General features: G+C 44.9%; 1 protein-coding gene across 1 annotated transcript in view; it reads left to right on the top strand.

Moving 5' to 3' along the window:
- The window catches only part of Tln2 (talin 2), a 473,598-nt gene that overhangs the window by 70,466 nt on the left and 393,491 nt on the right, over positions 1-9,641 (top strand). Inside the window, exon 2 of the mRNA XM_026779102.1 lies at positions 8,104-8,193. The gene's annotated coding sequence lies outside the window, so the exon portion shown is untranslated. The remainder of the gene's footprint in view (positions 1-8,103; positions 8,194-9,641) is intronic.

Here is a 9,641-nt window from a genome sequence, read left to right on the forward strand (position 1 = left end):
TGTGTGTGTTTATGTTGGCACAGTAGCATGCCATGTTTGTATGTGGAGATCCAAGGATAACCTGGAGTGTTGTTGATCCTTGTGCTGGATAGTTTTATGCCAGCTTGACACAAGGTAGAATCACTGGAAGGAAAGGAGCCTCAAATTGAAAAAAAAATGCCTCCATAAGGGATTTATGGTGGAGAGCCCAGCCTATTGTGAGTGGGGCCATCACTGGGCCAGTGGTCCTGGGTTCTATTAGAAAACAGGCTGAGCAAGCCATGTGGAGCAAGCCAGTAAGCAGCGCTCCTCCATGGCCTCCTCATCAGCTCTTCCCTCCAGGATTCTGTCCTGTTTGAGTTCGTGTCCTGACTTCTTTTGAGATGAACAGTGATTGGAAAACTAAGCCAAATAAACCTTTCCTCCCAAAGCTGTTCTGGACCTGGTATTTCATCATAGCCATAGCAACCTGAGCTAGGAAAGCCCTTGTCTTAGTGACTTTTTATATTGCTGGTGTGTCAATGTCCGAGACAACTTATTTTAAAAAATGTTTAATTTGGCTTATAGTTTCAGAAAGCTAAGAGTTCATGGTCTGAGACATGGTGACAGGAACATCTGAGAGCTCACGTCTTGATTGGCAAGTAGAAGACAGGGACAGGAGATGGGGAAGGGCTGGGGATGGTGGAAGTCTTTTGAAACCCCAAAACTCACTCCCAGGGAGGTACCTCCTCCAACAAAGCTGTACCTCTTAATTCTTTCCAGACAGTTCCATGAACTAAGGTCCAAGTACTCAAACATGAGGCTGCGGGGATCATTCTCATCTAAACCCCTGCAGTTTTCAACTTTCACCTTGTTTGAGATGGCCTCGCTGCCATTTGCTGCTGCGCATACCAGCTGCCCCATGCACTTCTGGGGATTCTCCTAACCCCATCTTTCGTCTAGGTCTAGGAGCAGATGCATGCTACTACACCTGCTTTTCTGTGAGTTCTGGGGCTTCAGATTTAGTCTGCATGCTTGGACCACACGCACTTTCCACACACAGCCCCCTCCCCAGTCCCCTGTATTGATTTATTTTTGATCTGGTTTGTTCTTGCACCCCATTTTCATACAAGCATGGGTCAGGACATAAGCACATTTACTGTGTTGGGGTGGTTCATGAAGGGGCCTTTCAGCCATGGGTGTCAAGCATTCTGTATAAAATAAATATTGCTACTTTACAGATGCCTAGAGGGGCTACTGGAAGAGATGAAATACTTAAATCATTTTTTTTATCTTGACATTGCCTGAGAATATGAGACTGTGACTGTATGGGGGGGCGGGGAGGATGAGCATTGCTCGCACAAGCCGGAGACCATGGAAGGAACTTTTACTTGCCTGTTAGTACTGCTACTTAGGTATGTAGGCAGTAAACAGAGGGGAGGTTAGCATCGAGGCTCCTGCTTGGATCCCACCCTGCCCTACGTAGCCTCATGATCTGCTCCGGGTCATTCTCGGTGTCTGTCCTGATAATGCTGGAAACACAGGCATCACCAAGCCCAGAGCATGTGACCTGTGAGGGGCCCACTGGTGTGAGTCACTGGGAGCTAAGCGTTCATAGCCGAGTGCTGCAGAGACACAGGGCTCTTATCAGACTGTGCATTTCAGTCCTGGCTCAGGCCCTCACTGGACAGGAACTAGCAGCTGGGGGCAGTGACTAATGCCTGCGGGTAGGCTGAGGTCTCGAGCCTCTCTGAGAGTCCCAGCCGCTGCCTGGTGGAGGAACCCTGATGACCAGTGGGTTGTCTGGGCTAAATATCAAAGAGCCACCTCTGGAATCTGTTTCCTGGCTTGTCCATCCTCCCACCTTATCCTCCAGGGTGGAATGGGACTTATAAGGGAGCACTCCAAATTTGAAAAGGGTCCCCCCCCCCCCATACACAGGCTTAGGGGCGGGAGCTTGAGGGGGTGAGGTCATTGTGTTCCCACTTTAGTTGCTGAAACTCTTTGTTCTTTTGGAGTTGGCAAGACTTGGCTTTTCCTGAGCTATTAACAATGGTTTCCCTGTAAAACTATTATTGTGAGCCAGGCAAAAATTGTATGTGCATGCATGTAGTAGAACACATGTACCCGCTCATGAATATAAACATGTAAACAAGTAAACATAGACACACACGCACACATGCACACAAACATCTTGAAAAGTCAGTTCTGTGTTCTCCATTTTGCTTTTTAAATAGCAGACTTAGGAAAGAAGAGGAGACCCTCAGTAGAGGAAAAGGAACTAGAATAATTATAATTAGACCTGTATGCCTTTCCTTGGTGTTAGGTCCATGTGCACTGCCTAAAACCAGCTCAAAATGTCACTAAGTAAGTGTCAGTTTTTGATCCTTATAACTACTGAAATTGAAATGTCCCTCAAAGTCCCTGTGTGTAATCTTAGTTCCCAATGAAAGGTATTGGGAGTCAGGCCTGGGAAAAGGATTTTAGGTCATGAGGGCCATGCCTGTGCTTGGACCGATACCATTGCCATGAGGTTGTATCAGCTATTTTAAGAGTAGGTTTTGGACATGGGAGATAGCTTTGTTGGGCTGTCTAGGCTAAATATGCTTGCCTTACATGCATGAGAACTTGATTAGGTTCCCAGCATGCATGTAAAAAGCTGAGCATTGTAACACATGCCTATGATCCCAAGTAGTGCTGGTCAGCTAGTGTAGCTTACTCGGAGAGCCCCAAGGCCTTGTGAAAGACCCTGCCTCAAAAAACCAAAGTAGACATTGGCCTCTATGTATAGGCACACATGCACCTACCCACAGATGTGCATACTCTACACACTATAGTAGTGCCAAGGCCACTTCAGTCCCCTCTTACCCTTTTACTCCCTTACCCCTGGTACCGTGGGATGATATGTCATGAAGGCCCTGCCTGCATATGAACCTCATAAATAATGTGTTTTATTTTGTTTTTAAAAATCAATCTTCTGGTCTCCTGTCTTCTGTTTTAGCAACATGGGAGGAATGAGGATATTGACTTAAAAGATGACAAACACTGTCTCCTGTGAGACTTGTCTGGATAGCACGCTCTTACTCACTAATTCGGTCAAGATGCTTCTGGTGAGCGTGGGGAGGGCTAGAGATTTAGACATACTGTCTCCATCTCTACCTTTTATCCATCTTATGGCCGATGGATGACTTGACTTGATCCGGCCAGTGAGCAGAGTTTTCATAGGAAAGGCAAAGAGAGGATGAGGTCATGGGAGGTGTGTGAAGGAACCTGGGGTTAGCATCTCCACAGAAGGAAGCAGGGTCCTCCCAGATCTGCAGAATGCCTGGCTCTTCTCTCATCCCTTCGCTGCTAAGGACAGCATAAGGACATTGTTCCTGGTAACTAACACATGTGCCTCAGGAAATGGACTTGCAGAATGTGTCAGAGAAGACCCTTGGGTGAACAGATACCAGCTCATACCAGTGCTGGCCCAGCATGGTGTGAGCTCGGAATGCAGGACTGTGCCAGCGTGTAGACTTTCCAAAGCGAAGTTGTATTTATAGGAGATGTCTCTAGAGCCTCTGCCTGGCTTGTCAAACCCCACCCTTGACAAACTCTGGGCTCACTTCACTTTTTTCTGGCATCTTAAGGTAGGCTGAGAATAATTCTCAGAATAATCCCAGGAGATTCTTGTTACTGGCTTGAATCTGTTTTGTGATTTTCATTTGTTTGTTTGATTTTTTAATGCTTTATCATGATTCTTAAAACATCTAGATTTTCAAGGCCCCTTTTGGGGTCAGTTGCCTGTAGTCACATTTAACAGGGAGGCTGAGGAGGATCACTGGAGTTTAGGAGTTCAAGCCCAGCATAGCTGGGAGGGGTCATTCATAAGGAGTAAAACGAATACCCATGGAATCCATGCCTTCCTTTCTCCTAAGAGGTGACCAGCATCTCTGTGTCTTAAAAATGAACATATTGATGATTTATTCTCAGTGGGTCCAGATATTTGTGCTTAGATGTGAAGACATAGTAATATAAAAAAAAATTAGAATACCCATCTAGATTATTGTTGGGAAAACACTCTTAGTTTTTGAATGAAATATGATCTGAGACTAGAATCTTAAGAAAACAAATTTATAGGACTGGAGAGATGGTTCTGATCTTCCAGAGGACCCAAGTTCAGTTCCCAGGACCCATATCTGGTGGTTCACATCTTCCTGTAACTCCAGTTTCTCAGGGGTCTGACACCCTCTACTGGCGTCCAGGGGCATCTGCAGATGGGATACACATATAGACAAGTAGGCATTCACATACATATAAAAATAAATAAATCTTGAAAACAAGAAAGCAAAGTACTGGAGAGATGGCTCAGCAGTTAGAGCATACACTGCCTCGGTTTGTTTCCTAGCACCCATGTTGAGCAGCTCAGAGGTACTTCAACTCCAGCTCCAGGGGGATTGGGCCTCTGTGGGTGGACACCTGCTTAAATTTGCATATATTTCTTCTATATGCATATAATTAAAAAGAATAAAAATCCTTTCAAAAAGGAAACAAAATTGCATTGAAAATTCACTAAAATATGGCATGTTCACAAAAATATTTAGTAGCTAAATTCTTAGTTTTTATATAATAACAAAATGATTATTATGCACATTCTTTTATTTATTTGTTTGCTTATTCTTATTTATTTTATTTTGGTTTTTCAAGATAGGGCATTTCTATATTACAATTCTAGCTGTCCTGGAATTAGCTCCTGTAGACCAGATTGGCCTCAAACTCAGAGATCTGCCTGCTTCTGTCTCCCAAGTTCTGCGTTTAAAGGCATGCGCCACCACTGCCCAGCTCTTTTTTTTTATTTTTTAAATTTTATTGAAAATGAACTTTTTTCTCACATTATGGTTTCTCTCCCTCTACTCCTCCCAGTTCCTCCCCACCGTCCCTCCCGTCTACATCCGTTCCCTTTCTGTCTCTTATGAAAACCATACATATTTTTTATGTGCTTTTATCTATTATTATTACCATAAATCTTGAAAAGTTGAGTACTGAGCCCTACCCTAGCTTTGTAAGAGAAGACCCATGCCGAGGCTCTTAGATGAGAGCTCCAGCAGTCCTGAGCAGTCCTGGCTGCCAGGACAGCCACACTGTCCACCGCACCTGCTGCAATAAGCCAGCGTTCCCTGCTGATGCGATTACTTCACAGAACAGGTCGCCATTTTAGGACTCTGCTTGCGGAGGACTTGGGGGTAATTGAGAGAACTAAAAGAGAGGGCTTCTGGGATATGGTAATGTAGGATCTTTACACTGAGGAACAATTGACTGTTCTCCATTCAGGCATTAAAGGGCCATTGGATCTTTCAGAGGAGTTTGCAATGCTCCTTACTCCCAGTCCGTTTTCTCCTTTAAGACTAAGGAACATTGTGGACATTGTGAGAGGGTTTTATATGTTTGTTTAGATGGACCTAGGGACTGTTGACTGTTTCTATTCTTTGATTTGCTTTGTCTGTGTCTTCACTGGTTTCTTGGGTTGACAAGTGTCTAACTATTGGATGGGAAGTGATCAGTTAGCTATGTGCCTGTGTCTCCCGGTGTGGAGGCCTTGACCATGTGGTGGCCCAGGAAGCCTTTGCATTTTTCTCTGAAATTTCTGTCTCCCTCTCATGATCCAGAGTAACTAGAATGTGAACACAGAAGGAAAAAAAAATATTGGAATGGTTGCTGTAGTTTCCAAACAAATGACCTCACTGTCTGAATTCTGCTTTGTGCAAAAGAAACCTTAACTTTGTCTTATAAAAAAAGTAATGGATCTTTGGGGAAACAGATCCAAATCCCCATTTAGTGTATGTGGGATGGGGGTTGAGGAAGGCTGGCGCTGACTCTACAGACAGACTATCACTAACATAATATAACTGTGTTACACCAACATAATAATGATGGCCAAAGAGACACAGCAGCTCAGATTGCTAAAGACTGACAGCCCCTTCCTCAAGCAGGCAAGTCATTCTACCTTGTAGAAGCCAACTCCCTGTGAAGTTTATTCGGCTCTGTGGTCCCAGAGTGAAGAGGGTTGCCAGTTTGTATCAGTGAGTGCCTTGGCCTTACCTCATCTGCTTACCTTTCTCCCCGGTGCACAGGGGAGCTATTATGGCATCCACTGGTTGGGCATAAGCTGCTGGGTTGCAGTGGTTAGTAGTCAGGACCAGCTGCAGCGAAAACCCAGGGGGAGGGGCAACTGTTTGGAGGATTATGTTTCAATGTATAATTGGGTGAAGATTTAATTTAAGAACCCAGACCATAATCAGAATCCTCATTTCCTACAGAATGAGTATTTTGATTGTCTATTTCAGTTCATCAGAATAAAACGGGACAGGAGTATGTTTGCTGTGCTTTAAGATGTCCTAATTCCGATGGTCCTCAAGCATTTCCTGGGGTGGACTCTGGTCCCTTGAATGTCATCTATGGTTCCCAAGCATTTCTTGGGATGTGTTCTGGTCCCTTGGCTCTCATATCAATTGGTTATAATCCCCAACACACACAGCTTTCTTCCAGGGAGGAAAGCTTACAGTTAGTTCACTGCTTTAGAGGGTTCGTCCTATCATGGCGAGAGACACATGGTGGAGTTAAGGGTGGCAGAAGTACATGTCAGAATTTCCCCAGTTGGTGATGGACCAGAACTAGGGGCCAGTTCTACCCTTCAAAGGCATGGTTTAGCTACCCTCCACCTCCTTCAGGTCCTACAGCTTCTTAGAGTAACAGCCAGCAGCCGGGGGGCCAGGAATGAAATATTAGCCTGTGGAGAGCATCTCAGATTCAGGTCCTCCCAGGTCTGCCAACTTGAAGTACAGAGATGGAATGTTCTCTCATGGTCTATGGTCTTTACCTCTCAAAGATTTGGATTTGTTTTTTACATCTTTAGATTTCTTGCTGAAGGTTTTAGGTAATCTTATGGACACACACAAATGGTTTTGCTGCTTTTTGAACCCTGATTTTTTTTTTTTCGAGGGAAACCGGAAACTTTGGCTTGACTGATGTAGGTCTTTTTGGATTAGAGAGGCAGAAGGGGGAGAAGGATGGAGAGGGAGGGAGGGGGAAGAAGGAGAGAGACAGGAAAAGGGAGGAGGGAGGAAAAGGGAAGGGAAGGGGAGAGGGAGGGAGAGAATGAATTAGGCAAATGGTTATGATTTGGAACTCTAGGCTACTTTGTCTCCTCCCTTGTCTAGAGCCAGACAGAACAAGAATCACATTTATTTAGACACGGAGTTTTACGAGGAGGGTAACTGCCTGTTGTTGGTCCTGATCCTGGGCTGCTGATTTGGGGCAAGGCCTGCCTGTGTTCTTTGCCTTGGCGTCATCTCTGAACACAACACCTCCAGCCATTGGTTTCCAAGGGCCCCTGCATCCCCAGTCTGGGCTCTGAGAGGCTCTGCTTGATCTGCAGCAGGGTTATGGAGTCTCTTTCTCTGTCTGAAGATGGGGAGTTTGTCAGCTCTGAGGCTGCACTCAGCCTGGAGATCAGGAATTCCACTCCTCCTTCTTCGTCATCTGAAATCCAATCAGGAGTGTTCACTGTGGTGAGAATGTTGGTCCCCTGCTGTGATAGTTCATCTTGATTGCCAGTTTGATGGGATTCAGCATCACCATGGAAGCAAACCTCTGGGCAGTCTCTGAGAGGGTTTCTAGATTGGGTTAACTGAGGTGAAGAGACCAGTAAATGTAGATGACACCATTCCATGGGCTGGGACCCTGCACTGAGTAAAAAGTGAGCGAGCACCTGCGTTCTTCTCTCGACTTTCTGATTGGATGATGTGGCTTTCAGCTTCGTGTTCTTGTTGCCATGCTGTCCTTACCTGGTGTACCTGATGGACTATACTCTTGAAAAATGAGCCAGAATAAGAATAAGTCTTTTCTTCCTTAAGTTCTTTTTTTCAAGTATTTTGCCAAAGAAATGAGTAAGTGAGTAAGTAACTTTTTTTTGTTGGTAGGGTTTCTCTGTGTAGCCCTGGCTATCCGGAAACTAGCTCTATAGACCAGGCTGGCCTCTAACTCCGAGTTCTGCCTGCTGCTATCTCTCAGGTACTGGGATTAAAGGCACGCACTGCCACACCTGGCTAACTAATACATATCTTATTGTGGTCTCTGAACTGACATTTGTGTTTCCTTTACCAGTGTGCTGCTGCAGGGTAACATCTGGACTGGAATCGAGGCTCCTCTGGTGCTTGGATGTCCCTAAATTCCTGGATCATCTTGTTGAAGACCGTGAGTAATGGCCATGTTGCTATTTCATGAGCCTAAAGAGATTGTGAGCAGCAGTTAAAAGAGTTCAGCCAGGCCTGGTTGATGGACTCATTCCATGCAGGCACAATTGTCCTTCATCCCTTGGTTGCATATGACCTATAATAAGCATGAATTTGACCCAATATAAATTATGAAATTGCTTAAAACATCATGACATTTTTGGTGATATCTGTGTCTACCTACTTTTTACCCATCTACCTAACCACTTATCCATCGATATATGTATGTATATGACTATATCTATCTATCTATCTATCTATCTATCTATCTATCTATCTATCTATCTATCTATCTATCTATTTTTTAACTCAATTTCATGGTACTCCAACTTGAACTTTGTAGATAACAACATTGTGTTGCAATGTCAAAAGGTTCGATGTGCCTGCTAGAGCCAGGCTCTCTCATGCCCAGTTTCAAAAGCCTTAGAGATGGCAGCTGGAAATCTACATGTGGCCTTTCTGTCCTCACCAACAGCCACTACCAGAGCTACACATATCATCTTTATCGTCCTGTCTCCTCCCTTTGCTTTCACCACACTCCAGCCAGACTGGCTATTGCTTCTGGCCTGTATGCGGCCAATGCACATGACGGCAGCTGCAGGTACCACGGCCCCCCTGGCAGTCTTTTCCACGGGGCATGTGCATATCTACTTATTCGGCCTGTTCTGTCCTACTGCCACATCTTTCTCCACCCAGGTGTTCATACTTTGTCTGTCTGTCTCCTTCTCTTTCCATCCTTAAGGAATTGTTCTCTGTATTTGTCACAATGTAGATGGCTTCTTTGGTCAGTCAGTTAGTAGACTGCCCATTCATTTGACACTTACGTATCCAGCACACACTAGTCATTCAGAGTCAACTTGCGCCATGGAACTCTGTGCAGCATGAAGGAAGAGATCCCGTGAAAACCCCAGTGAGCTATCACAGTTCTGTCTGAGTGGGCTGTGGCGTCCTAAGCGCCCTCAGGCTGAGTTGCTAAGGTACCTTGTTGAAACTGCAATTCTCAGGACCTAGTCATGCATTGAACTAGCACAGTGCATTCCATTAGTGTTCAGTTAATATGGTTTTTGTTTTGTTTTGTCTTTCAAGGTGGGGTTTCTCTGTGTATTCCTGACTGTCCTGAAACTTGCCCTGTAGACCAGGCTGGCCTCGAATTCACAGAGATCCACTTGCCTCTACCTACTGAGTGCTGGGATTAAAGGTGTGCGCCACCACTGCTGAGCTCAGTTAGTATGTTTTAACAATTAAAATAAGCTGTAGATCCTGCTGGGTGAGGTCTGAGAGTCAGCTGAGCTGACATGTTGCAGGTGACGCTGATGCTGCTGGCCTGTAAACCATATTTGGAGAAATAATAATACCTATTGCTTTGAAGTTGATTGAGGTACAGTGATTTGTCAGTGAGTGCAACTTAAT

This window comes from Microtus ochrogaster, chromosome 5 (assembly GCF_000317375.1).
Source record: "Microtus ochrogaster isolate Prairie Vole_2 chromosome 5, MicOch1.0, whole genome shotgun sequence".
In the NCBI taxonomy this organism is placed as follows: Eukaryota; Metazoa; Chordata; class Mammalia; order Rodentia; family Cricetidae; genus Microtus; species Microtus ochrogaster.